Here is an 11,794-nt window from a genome sequence, read left to right on the forward strand (position 1 = left end):
TGGTAGTTTGCATCCACACCCCTTTTTGGCTGTAACACATAATTTGGTACCAAGAATGGGTTGGTGCTCTTGCAATTACCAAAATGCTGGAATGGTTTTTTAAACGGGTAAGGAGTATTTTTTGGAGGAATTATGAGATTTTTAATTGCAAAGGCCTAGATTGCTTTGAAGAGACTGTCAGTAGTAATATAGTCTAAATACTCTAAAAAGAGTTTTTATGAGGACTTAGAAGTAAATTATGAAACTATTATTGGACACTGGAGGAAAAGCGATCCATGTTTTAAAATCACTAGGAACTTACCAAGATTAACTCCTGATGTTTTATGGAAGGCAGAATTTATAAAATGGCAAGCCTGAGCATTTAGCTGAAGAACTTTCCAAGGTAAACTTGGCGAATGTGGCTTGGCTTCTCCTTTCAGCTTATAGTAAAATGCTAGATATGACAGATAAGTGGGAAGCAGACTTGGCCCAGTGGTTAGGGCATCCATCTACCACATTGGAGGTCAATGTTTCATACTCTGGGCCTCCTTGACCCATGTGGAGCTGGCCCATGCGCAGTGCTGATGCGCTCAAGGAGTGCCCTGCCATGCAGGGGTGCAGGGGTGCCCCCCCCACCCTGTGTAGGGGAGCCCCATGCGCAAGGAGTGCGCCCCATAAGGAGAGCCGCCCAGCACGGAAGAAAGTGCAGCCTGCCTAAGAATGGCGCCGCCCACACGGAGAGCTGACGCAGCAAGATGACGCAAAAAAAAAAAAGCACAGATTCTCATGCCGCTGACAACAACAGAGTGGACAAAGAAGAAGACACAGCAAATAGACACAGAGAACAGACAACCGGGGCAAGGGAGGAAGGGGAGAGAAATAAAGAAATAAATAAATCTTAAAAGAAAAAAAAAGATAAGCTGAGAACTGAATTATTGGGCACACCGTAACCAGAAACTGATTCTGGAAATTCCATGTCTCTGGAAATCAAACCCCCAGGTAATAGTGACCCATTTGAGGATGTAACTAAACTTGCAACTTGTAAATCACGATTGAAATGCGGTTATCTAGGAAAGACTTGTGGAAAGTCTTACTGTCTGATGGCTTGGACCCCTGTTTACTACATGTTAAACCAACAAGCCTTTTGCAAGACCTGTATGAACAAAACCACTGTCAGCCTGGAGTGAAAGAGATATGGAGGGGGGATATGAAAGGGAAAACAGCTTTAAGAAGAAAACCATGGAAGCCCAGGTCTGGAATTAAGATAGAGATGTTGTCTTGGGCCGAGAGAAGAACCCCACCCATGTGTACGGAGAGGGTGAGTTTGCCTAGCAATTTGAAGAGAGTGGATGTACCAGCATGCTGTTCAGGGAGAGTTTTGCTGCCCAGGCCACACTTCCAAGTGCTGGGGAGAGTAAAGTCAACACCTCATAGGTCTGAGAGGGGTAGGCTTATCCCTTAGATTAGGGAAGGCCAGGTTGCCAACTCATTGTTGAGAGTGTTGAGCCTGTATACCTGAGATTAGGGATGTTTCTATCACCTCACTGTACTAAGGGGGCTGAGACTGTACCCCAGAGATTGGGGAAGGTGTGACCATCACCCCAGTGTTCTTAGAGAGTGAAGTCTGGAGCTTGGTCACCACCCAGATGCTTGATGAGGATCGAACCAAGAAAATGGCTGTTGGGCAAGCCACTGGAAAGGATGGGCCCTCATGAGCCTCCAAGGATGAAAAAGAATATTATTTATGAATTCCAAAAATAGATATTTATTATGTTTGCAAACTGATCTGTTCCTTTGGGTGTGATACCCATTTGAATGTGTTAGATTCAGAGGTTTCACTTTTACTTTATTAAATCAAGATTAGGGCTTTAATTCAACCATTAGTCATTAGAGTACAACTCAGGGTTGCCTCCCAGCCCCCTTGCTGGGCTGGTAAATCAGACTCTAACATGAAAGTAGATTCAGAGAGAAGAAGAACACAGAGGAAATGAGACAGCGCCATAAACTTGGCAGAGGCCTTGGGAAGAGAGTTGAGCCTGATAGTTTGCAGCTGAAGAGAACAGAACAACTGAGAAGCCCTGAGAGATGAGCCTTATGCCAGCCTACAGCTGAGATGGGAAGATGCCTTAAGATGAAGAAGAAAGGCTGAACCTGTGCAGACATCACCAGCCATCTTGCTTCAACATGTGGCAACAAAGTCTGGTAAGGAAATAACTTTCAGTTGGACTCCTTAGGGCTTTGTAGCTGGAAGTTTTTACCCCAAATAAATACTCTTTATAAAAGCCAACAGATGTCTGGTACTTTGCATCAGCAGACATTTTGGCTAATATATTAAGGGAACTTTTAAATCAGTAGCAATGATTTTCCTAGGAAACTTTGTAGTTAACAGCAAAATTAAAAAGGACAATAGATTTTTGTGTAGCTATCTCATAGGCAAGAAATAAACCTATAATATAAGCAGATGTGGATTTTCATATTTGTCTAGGGTATTAAAATAATTTGCAGGTTTATGCTTTGTTGTGTTATAATCTCCAATCAGAAGATGGAATGGAAAACACATTCTTTTTACTTTTTTAATGAGAAGACTTTTTAAAATTTATTTAATTGCAGTACCAGGCCAAGGGTTAAAACCATGAGTGAGAAGTCAGGGCTCAACCACTGAGCCACATTGGCTCCCCTGAGTTGGGTTTTTTTTTTGTTTGTTTGCTTGTTATTTGTTTTTGTTTTTAGAAGGCACTGGGACCTGAACCTGGGACCTCCCATGTGAGAAGCAGGAGCACAACTGCTTGAGTCACATCTGCTCCCCGGAATATATTATAGTCATTCTTTTTTAATTGGGGATGGCAAATATTTTCAGTTTTGCAGGGCCCTATATAGGTATACCTTGTTTTATTGTTCTTGGCTTTTTTGTGCTACACATATGTTGCTTTTTTACAAATCGAAGGACTGTGGCAACTCTGTGTCCAGCAGTCTGTTGGTGCCATTTGTCCAATAGCATGTGCCCACTTTGTGTCTGTGAAAATTTGGTAATTCTCTCAGTATTTCAAACTGTTTCATGTATTGTTAGATCTGTTATGGTGATATGTGATCAGTGATCTTTGATGTTACTATTGTAATTGTTTAGGGCTGTACAAAATAAACCCATATAAGATGATGGACTTAATAAATGTGTGTGTTCCAGCTGCTCCACTAAGAGGCCATTCCCTGTCTCTCTCCCTGTCCCTAGAACTACTTATTCCCTGACACAGAATGTTTTGAAATTAGGCCATTTAATATCTGTACATTGGCCTCAAAGTGTTCAAGGGACAGGAAGAGTCACACATCTCTCACTTCAAATCAAAAGGTAGAAATGATTAAGCTTAGTGAGGAAGGCATGACAAAAGCTAAGATAGGATGAAAGCTAAGCCCCTTGTGTCAAACAGTTAGCCATATTGTGAATGCAAGGGAAAAGTTCTTGAAGGAAATTAAAAGTGCTATTACAGTGAACACATGAATGCTAAGAAAGCGAAACAGTCTTATTGCTGATATGGAAAAGGACCCAGAGGGTAGAATATGATATTTTGAAGCTGGGTGGACCCCAGAAGATCATGTCCTTAGAGATAATTCATTCCTGTGAGTTTCCAGTTATGTGCAGGAAAGTTGAGTATTACTGGGTGAAAAATATTTCTGCTATTGTTTTTTATAGAGATTAAGTATGACTTAAGATGATGTGTTTGGTTGCTAGTTGACAAGGGGTCTGTGATGTTCGTATGTCAGCTTGGCCAGGCACTGGTGCCCAGTTGTTTGGTCAAGTAAGCACTGGTCTATTTGTTATTGTGAAGACATTTCATTGACTTAAATCATTGTAAATTTTTGTTTTTTAAGATTTATTTCTCTCCCCTCCCCGCCCCCGGTTGTCTGCTCTCTGTATGTTCTTCTGTGACCACCTCCACCCTTATCAGTGGCACTGGGAATTTTCGTTTCTTTTTGTTGTGTCATCTTGTTGTTTCAGCTCTCCGTGTGCAGCCCCATTCTTGGGCAGGCTGCACTTTCTTTCGCGCTGGGCAACTCTCCTTATGGGGTGCACTCCTTGAGCGTTGGGCTCCCCTACACGGGGGACACCCCTGCATGGCACGGACTCCTTGCGCGCATCAGGACTGCGTGTGGGCCAGCTCCACATGGGTCAAGGAGCCCCGGGGTATGAACCGAGGACCTCCCGTGTGGTAGGCAGACACCCTATCCATTGGGCCAAGTCCACGTCCCAAATCATTGTAAATTGATTGCATCTATAGCTGATTATATCTACAATCAACTGAGATTTCCTTCTGCAATAAGAAAGTCTCATCCAATCAGTTGACAGCCTTAAAAGGAGAATTGATGCTTTCAGTATTCAAAAGAGATAATTTTCATATCTACTTTAGCCAGCCAGCCAGCTTCTGGAGAATTCATTAGAAGCCTTCATTGGAGTTCCACTTTAGAGCCTACCCTATAGAACATGGACTCATGAATCCACACAGTTGCATGCAACAATTTTTACAAAACCTTATAATAATTACAGATATTTCCTGTGAGTTTTGTTTCTCTAGAGAACCTTGACTAATACATATACTTAAGAAACTATAGTATAGTATAAATACAACTTTTATATGCTTGGAGAAACCAAGAAATTCGTGTGACTTCTTTTTTGTTATATATGCTTGTTTGTGGTGGTCTGGAACTAAATCTGCAGTATCCCCAAAGTATGCCTGTATTCTGTGTAGGTGAAGCATGAAAGGAACTATAAATAATACATAAAAAAATGGGTATTGCTAGGTTCAATTAAATCTTTATTTACAAAAACAGGCTGTGGGCTAGATATGACCCATAGAGTATATCCTGATGACCCCTATATTAGAAATTCATTCAATTTTCAAAATTAATTTTTTTTAGAGTGGCATCACCATTAATATTGTGTAATTCTTATACTTGGTAATTTGTTACAAAAAGTGCCCATTAATACTGAGTGAGATTTTAAAAGTATTAGTAAATTGGTGAATAAATGATCAATCACAGTGGGTAGCCTTAATTGGAAATGCCATTGAAATGTAAAGAGAGGAGAAAAGGAGAAAAGCAAGGAAAAAGCCTAAAAATTGTTCTGATCATGTTACATGAAGTTACCCTTTATTTTTATTTTTTTAATTTTCTGATTTCCTTTATTCTGCCTGGTATCCTTTAGCACATAATTATATTTAAAGTTTTTAAAAGTCTTTATCCGATATGTCCATATTCTAAGTTTTCCCTTTCATATTTTTTTAAATTTTATTTTATTATCTTTTTTTTAAAGATACATGGATCACACAAAATATTACATTAAAAAAAAAGAGGTTCCCATATACCCCACTCCCCACACCCCCCACTCCTCCCATATCAACAACTTTTTCCATTAGCATGATACATTCATTGCATGTGATAAGTACATTTTGTAGCATTGCTACAAAGCATTGATTATAGTTTATGTTGTAATTTACTCTCTCCCAGTCCCAATGGGTGATGGCAGGATATATAGTGCCCTGCTTCTGTCCCTGCAATATCAAGTCTCAAAAATGCCCCAATATCACATCTCTTTTCCCTTCTGCCTGCCTTCAGCAACACTCATGGCCACTGTCTCCACATCAATGATATAATTTCTTCCATTGTTAGAGTCACAATACTTCTGTAATAGAATACCAGTAAGTCTACTCTAACCCATATTTTATTCCTCTGTCCTGAAAACCCTGGGATGGTGATGTCCATTCTACCTCTAAATCAAGACGGGGCTTAGCTCCCACATGGCTGATGGATGGATTTCTCCTTTTTGCAGCTATAGTCTCTCTTGGTGTGGTGGGTGGCCATCCTCACCTCCCTTTCAGCTGACCTAGGTAAGTCCAACAAACCGGAGAGTAGGTGTTACAACTTTGATGAGGCTTAGGGCCCAGCTGGCACATAGACAGTCTAGAGATTCAAGTATCCTGAACATACAACAACCCTAGTACCAACCACAGGTTCAGTAAAGGTGACAGAAGAGGCATGTGTAGAGAGGTTACATCTGAGTCCCACTCCATCACACCCAGGAGGACAAATTCCAAAGTAGGGCCCACTGGCAAGGCACTGAACTCCAGAGCCATCTGTCATCACCATAGGGCCTGGGTGTCTCCGTAGCCCTCACCACTACCTGGAATTGCTTCTACTTTGAACGTCTCTGAAGTCCTGCTGAGATGTGTATAAGTGCAACTCCTCTGATAACCTCCCAACTCATTTTGAAGTCTCTTAGCCATATAAACTCATTTGTCTTTACCATTTTCTCCTTTTATTCAAGGTCTTTTTCTAGTTGCATCATCAGCTGGTGCTTGGTAGTAATCCCTTGGCACCAGGGAGGCTCATCCTGGGAGTCATGTCCCACCCTGGGGGAAAGGTAATGTATTTACATGCTGAATTTGGCTTAGAGAATGGCCACATTTGAGAAACATGGAGGCTCTCAGGAGGTAAGTCTTAGGCACTCTGAAGTTATGCTTTAAATTGCCCCCAAATTACCACATTCCTCCTTTAAATTTTGTTTGCCATGAGTTCAAAATGTTTCCATTGTAAAATGCCCAATGAAGACTAGGTTTTTAAAACAATATTCAGTCTGAATTAAACTCATGTTCCAATAAAAGTATAAAAACATTAACTCCTATAAATGTCAGTTGAATATATCATTTGTATGCAGCTTTAAGTGCAAAGTTTTAAAAATCAGTGTTGGAAACTAAGGCACAGTGGTCTCACAAGGAGAGACATGATGTCTCCATGGCTATGCTTGCAGCATAAGGAATGCAATGGTTGAATGCTTGATGGCTATCAGGATGCTGCCACAGGCAGAGATAAAAATGAGCACATATATTTTATAGTAAATAGAACACTTAGACTTTGCACCTTGAGATAAGATTTTTTGAATTCCTTAGATCATGAGTAATGCTAGTGTTTAACTGCATGCTGCTGCTTGTTCTCACGGAGACTGGGGTATATAGAGAGCCCCTTGTAAACAATAAAGTTGTCTGGTGAGTCTCTACTCGCAGACCTCCTGATCCCAGCTCTCTCTCTTTCTCTTTGTTTCATTCTCCTTTTTCTCTTTCTTTCATTCCCGATACCCTTTGGACTGACATTCTGACAAATCAGTTGTATTTATTATAATTTTAGAGGCGGCTTATCATTTAGGGTGGAATAGGCTGCTTAGGATAAAAGTCTGTGAGATCCTATCCATTAAGGTACAGTCATTAAATTACATATTTTTAGCTCTACTTTTAGCATTTTGGCTCACCCTTTAAATGAAATTCAGCCTCTTTTTTTCATACCAGAAATCATTCTGCTAATTTCAGTGGTGCTATATGAAGCATTTATCATCTATAATATCTGAATAACAGCAATGGAATTGAAATTTATAAGTACCTTTAAAAGTCTGCAAAAGTGTAATAGCTATATCAGAACAACTACCTTTGTGAGTTATATAAATATTTCTGTAAGATTGTCTCTTAAAAGAGGCATTGTTGGATAAAAGCATATGTACATGTAATTGTTTTGGTCAGCACAGCCTGCTTGGCCTCCCAAAGGGTTATACCAGGTGACAGTCCCACCAGGAATATATGTGTTGTTTGTGCCATGTTTATAGAGTTATAAATTCACCTCTCACTCATATCCAGAACACTGCAGGAGCCAAGCTGAAATAGCTTCCTGGGAACACTGATATTGATAGCATAGATACTTCCATTATATATGATTCTCAGGGAGACAGATCAAAATTCTAAGGTATCCCCGAAGTGACTGCATTTCCTGAAGGGAAGCCTTCTTTAACAGAACTTTTTCCTGAAGTTGATTTTCTTTAGTGATTACCTAGTTTAGGGAGTTTTTAAAAAATTAGAACGTGTTTTAAATACTATTTGAATAACTTTTTTTCTATGTGAATAATTTTCTATTAGAAAAACTTTGAAATTCAAATTTGAATTTGAATGTATTTTGTTTTGAAACAAAACAAAGGAATATTGTTTTGCAAGGCATATTCAAATCTCTATAAGGAAGGAGTGTAGTTCTCCCCTTCTGATATGAGGAAGGCCTGGTGGGAGCTGGCTGACTCCCAGGAGGCTGGAGAATCTCATGATGGGGTTTCCCTCCCTCTGGCTTGTAGAAAGCAGCCCTTCCTGTGCATCATCTTGCCTCAGGCAACAGTCTGGGGCCCAGGCCAAGGTAAAGCAGGCCTGGAGCACTTTCTCTGTGAATTATGAGTCTTAGTCAAACTTCCTTCTTATTTATCTGTTTTTCCTTTTTCACTTTATTTTCCTTTTTTGTTCTTGTTGTTAGAGTTGCCATTGAACATGAAGGAGAAACTACTTGGTTTTTGCTTCTCTGTTACCTGAGCTGGTTGAGAAAGGAACTAGGTAGGTTATGTTTGCCTTTAAGAACAGGAAGTTTCAGCGGATAGGCTAGATTACTCTCTTGTTAACTTTTTCTTACAATTTTTTCTCTTTTGTTTTTCTTTGTGGTTGGGAGATGAAAGAAATTAATGAAGCACAAGAGGAAGGAGTCCAGGGGAGATTTTAAAAAATAATATATTATTTACTTTTTAAAAGATACTTAGATTACATAAAATGTTACACAAAATATATAAGGGATTCCCATATGCCCCATTCCCTACACCTCCCACTTTTCCCCACATTAACAACTTCTTTCATTAGTGTGATACATTCACTGCAATTGATGAACACATTTTGGAGCACTGCCACTAAGCATGGGTTATAGTTTATGCTGTAGTTTACACTCTCTGCCACTCAATTCTGTAGGTTATGGCAGGATATATAATGGCCGGTATCTGTCGTTGCAGTGTTATTCAGGACAAGTCCAAGACCAGAAAATGCCCCCATTTTACACATCTTTTTCCCTCTCCCTGCCTTCAGCACCTCTAGTGGCCACTGTCTCCACATCAATGATATAATTGCTTCCACTGCTAGAATCACAGTAAGTCTGTAGAAGAATACCAGTAAGTCTACTCTAGTTCATATTTTATCCCCCAATCCTGAGGATTCTGGGATGGTGATGCCCACTCCACCTCTAAATGAGAGGGGGCCCCAATCCAGGGCAGATTTTAATCACTTGTGACTCCTTCAAAAAATAAAATAACAAATAAGAACATTTTGAATGAATAAGAAAATTTGAATATATAACATATGAATGTTTGAGGAAGGAGTAATAAGAAAACTGCTCTTAAAAGTGTGGAATTCCCATTTTTCTGACCCCTAAGAGAGTGTGCCTCTGAGCCAAGTGCAGAGCAGTGAGTTGCATAGAGACAGAGCTGGTTTGACAACCTGCCAAGAATCACAAATCCTGTTGTAGATATAGGGAGGATGATGATTATCATGAAATCCTTAGAAACAATCCTAAAGACTTTTGAGTCCAGATGACATAACTGCTGTTTTTCTTAAGAATACTTCTTTATAGGCTGATTTTTTTCTTTCTATTTAGGTAACCAGAGAAGACAAAGACTTGCATAGAACGACCAACTATATCATTCAAGACAGCCAGAAACCAAGTCTTAAGTGGTAAGTGGTGATAACATATATGTGACATCTGGTGCCCTGGGAGGGCCATGTCCTCTCAGTAGAGCCCTGGGTGGAGACTCAAAAGACCTGGGCCTGGTGATTGCCCTCCCTGAGCCTCATTTTCCTCCTCTCTAACATGAGTGTTAGGCTAGCACAATTGTTCTGACCTTGGCTGCATAAAAGCTTCAACCTTGGAGTTTTTAAACAAACCATACCCCAGGGAATTCTTATTCTTCAGGGGATGGGGTGGGGGTTAGACAGGTGAGCTCCCCAGGTGGTTCTGATACACTCATCTAGGACTTTTGATGTCCTTGTGATTCTCATAGTCTCTCTGGTTTCTTTTATTTCTTGTTTCACTCTTGCCCCCTGTGTTTGAACCCAAAGATGACATTTCTCTCTCTTCTAACATCAAGGCCCTTCAGTATTGGAAATAATGGGTCTAGATATTAGAATTTTTGGACAGTATAATTCAGCCATCATAGAAACAGGATTGGCTAAAGTCTTGGAAATCATTGGTTTTAGTGGAATTAGGTCAACCCCTAGTGGTTAGAAACTGAAACTGTAGATCTCTGACAAGGAACATCATTTTCACACTAGTTAAAAAGAGAAGGAAGTATTGTCTTATCTTTAAATCCTTGTGTAAGCTGGTCAGTCCTAAAGGTGACTTTTATTTTACATACAGTTCTAATAATGAATATTGCCATATGTTAACAAATGACATCATAAGGCGAATGTCCACAGGTTCAGGTCTCATGATCATGGTTTTTCTTTCCAGAGACGTCTATCTTCAGTCCTTCCAGCCCACGTATCCCTGGGGCATTGCCTGCCCCTGGCTAAGTCAGCGGGTTGAACTGGGCCAGATCCTCAGTCCTGCATTTATGGAACTCAGCCCTATTTAGCCTTTAAAAAGTGATGGTGTGGAGTGAGGGGGGTGGGGGGTATATGGGGACCTCATATTTTTTGAATGTCATATTAAAATAAAGACAAAAAAACCCACAAAACTGATGGTGTCACATCCCAGGTTTTCTGACTGTCCTTTGGCTCATTCAAACAGTAAGAACATGTTTTCTTTATTTGCGGTGAAAGACCATCTGGCCAAAACTTAAGGAGCTTTTTAAAGAAAGGATGAGAGGCTGCTCCGGAGATAACCTTCCTGCTCTCATCCTAGCGCCCAGGCCCCTGGTCAGCTTTTCATTGTGATCTGCATTAGGGCAGAATCTATTGAAACAGGCCTAGTACCTGGTGAAGCAAATGAAGGGAATTCAACTTCATTTCTTAGGAGAACCAAACAGCCTCTGTGACCCAGGAACCGTAAAAGTGGAGGATTCATATCCACTTCTAACCCCCAGGCTGCGCCTGCTCTGGTGAGTGTGTGTGTCAGGTGGAGAGGCTCTGCCCCCGTGTCTGGAATGTGAGCCTGCCTCTGCAAGCCAGAAGCTAGTAATTGTCTGAGCTAGTAAACTCCAGGAGCTGAATTCTCTAGCATGAGAAACTGAAGATGCCTATTAAACTACTCTGGGCCCGTGCCGACGCAGCCACGGCCCTGGGGCGCGCGCCCTCCGCGCCTGCCGCCTTAGGGCTCGGACCGCCGAGCGCCCGCGGCGTGAGCCTGGGAGGGAGCCGGCCGCGCCGCCCTTCGCCGCCGCGCGCCAAGCCGCGCTCCGAATTCTATTTGACTACCACGGAAAGAGGAAACAGAAACTAGAAGTATTTTTTAAAAATCATCATTTGATTTGATCACAGTTGTTGTGGCCTTCTGAACCAATATGACAGATACCTAGCATCTAGCAAAATAATGGCAGCTGCTTACCTTGACCCCAACTTGAATCACACACCAAATTCGAGTACTAAGACTCACCTGGGCATTGGGATGGGGCGCTCCCCTGGGGCGATGGAGCGAGTCCTGAAGGTCTTTCATTATTTTGAGAACAGTAGTGAGCCCACCACCTGGGCCAGTGTTATCAGACACGGAGATGCTACTGACGCCAGGGGCATCATTCAGAAGATAGTGAACAGTCACAAAGTAAAGCACGTGGCCTGCTGTGGATTTCGACTCAGTCACCTGTGGTCACAGGAGGTTCACTGGCTACATTTGGATATGGGTGTTTCCATTGTGAGGGAGAAGTATAAACTTGCACACCAGAGGAGTGGAAGTAAGATTACAAACCTACTTTGGTGTGACTGACTTGTTTGTGCATATTAAAAACATTCTTGGGGATGTGTATATGTGTTTAATGTTCACGCTTATTATCATT

The 11,794-nt window shown here is 41.2% G+C and overlaps 1 long non-coding RNA gene across 2 annotated transcripts; it reads left to right on the forward strand.

Moving 5' to 3' along the window:
* The first annotated feature begins 8,293 nt into the window (after positions 1–8,293).
* Positions 8,294–10,469, forward strand: LOC131278689 (uncharacterized). 2 transcript variants are annotated; one of them, XR_009186092.2, is made up of 4 exons: positions 8,294–8,381; positions 8,825–8,958; positions 9,463–9,539; positions 10,315–10,469. It is a non-coding gene; the product is annotated as an uncharacterized lncRNA (long non-coding RNA). The 2 variants fall into 2 exon arrangements; XR_009186093.2 differs by lacking the exon at positions 8,825–8,958.
* Positions 10,470–11,794: the final 1,325 nt, after the last annotated feature.

The sequence above is a fragment of the Dasypus novemcinctus genome, chromosome 6 (genome assembly GCF_030445035.2).
Source record: "Dasypus novemcinctus isolate mDasNov1 chromosome 6, mDasNov1.1.hap2, whole genome shotgun sequence".
In the NCBI taxonomy this organism is placed as follows: domain Eukaryota; kingdom Metazoa; phylum Chordata; class Mammalia; order Cingulata; family Dasypodidae; genus Dasypus; species Dasypus novemcinctus.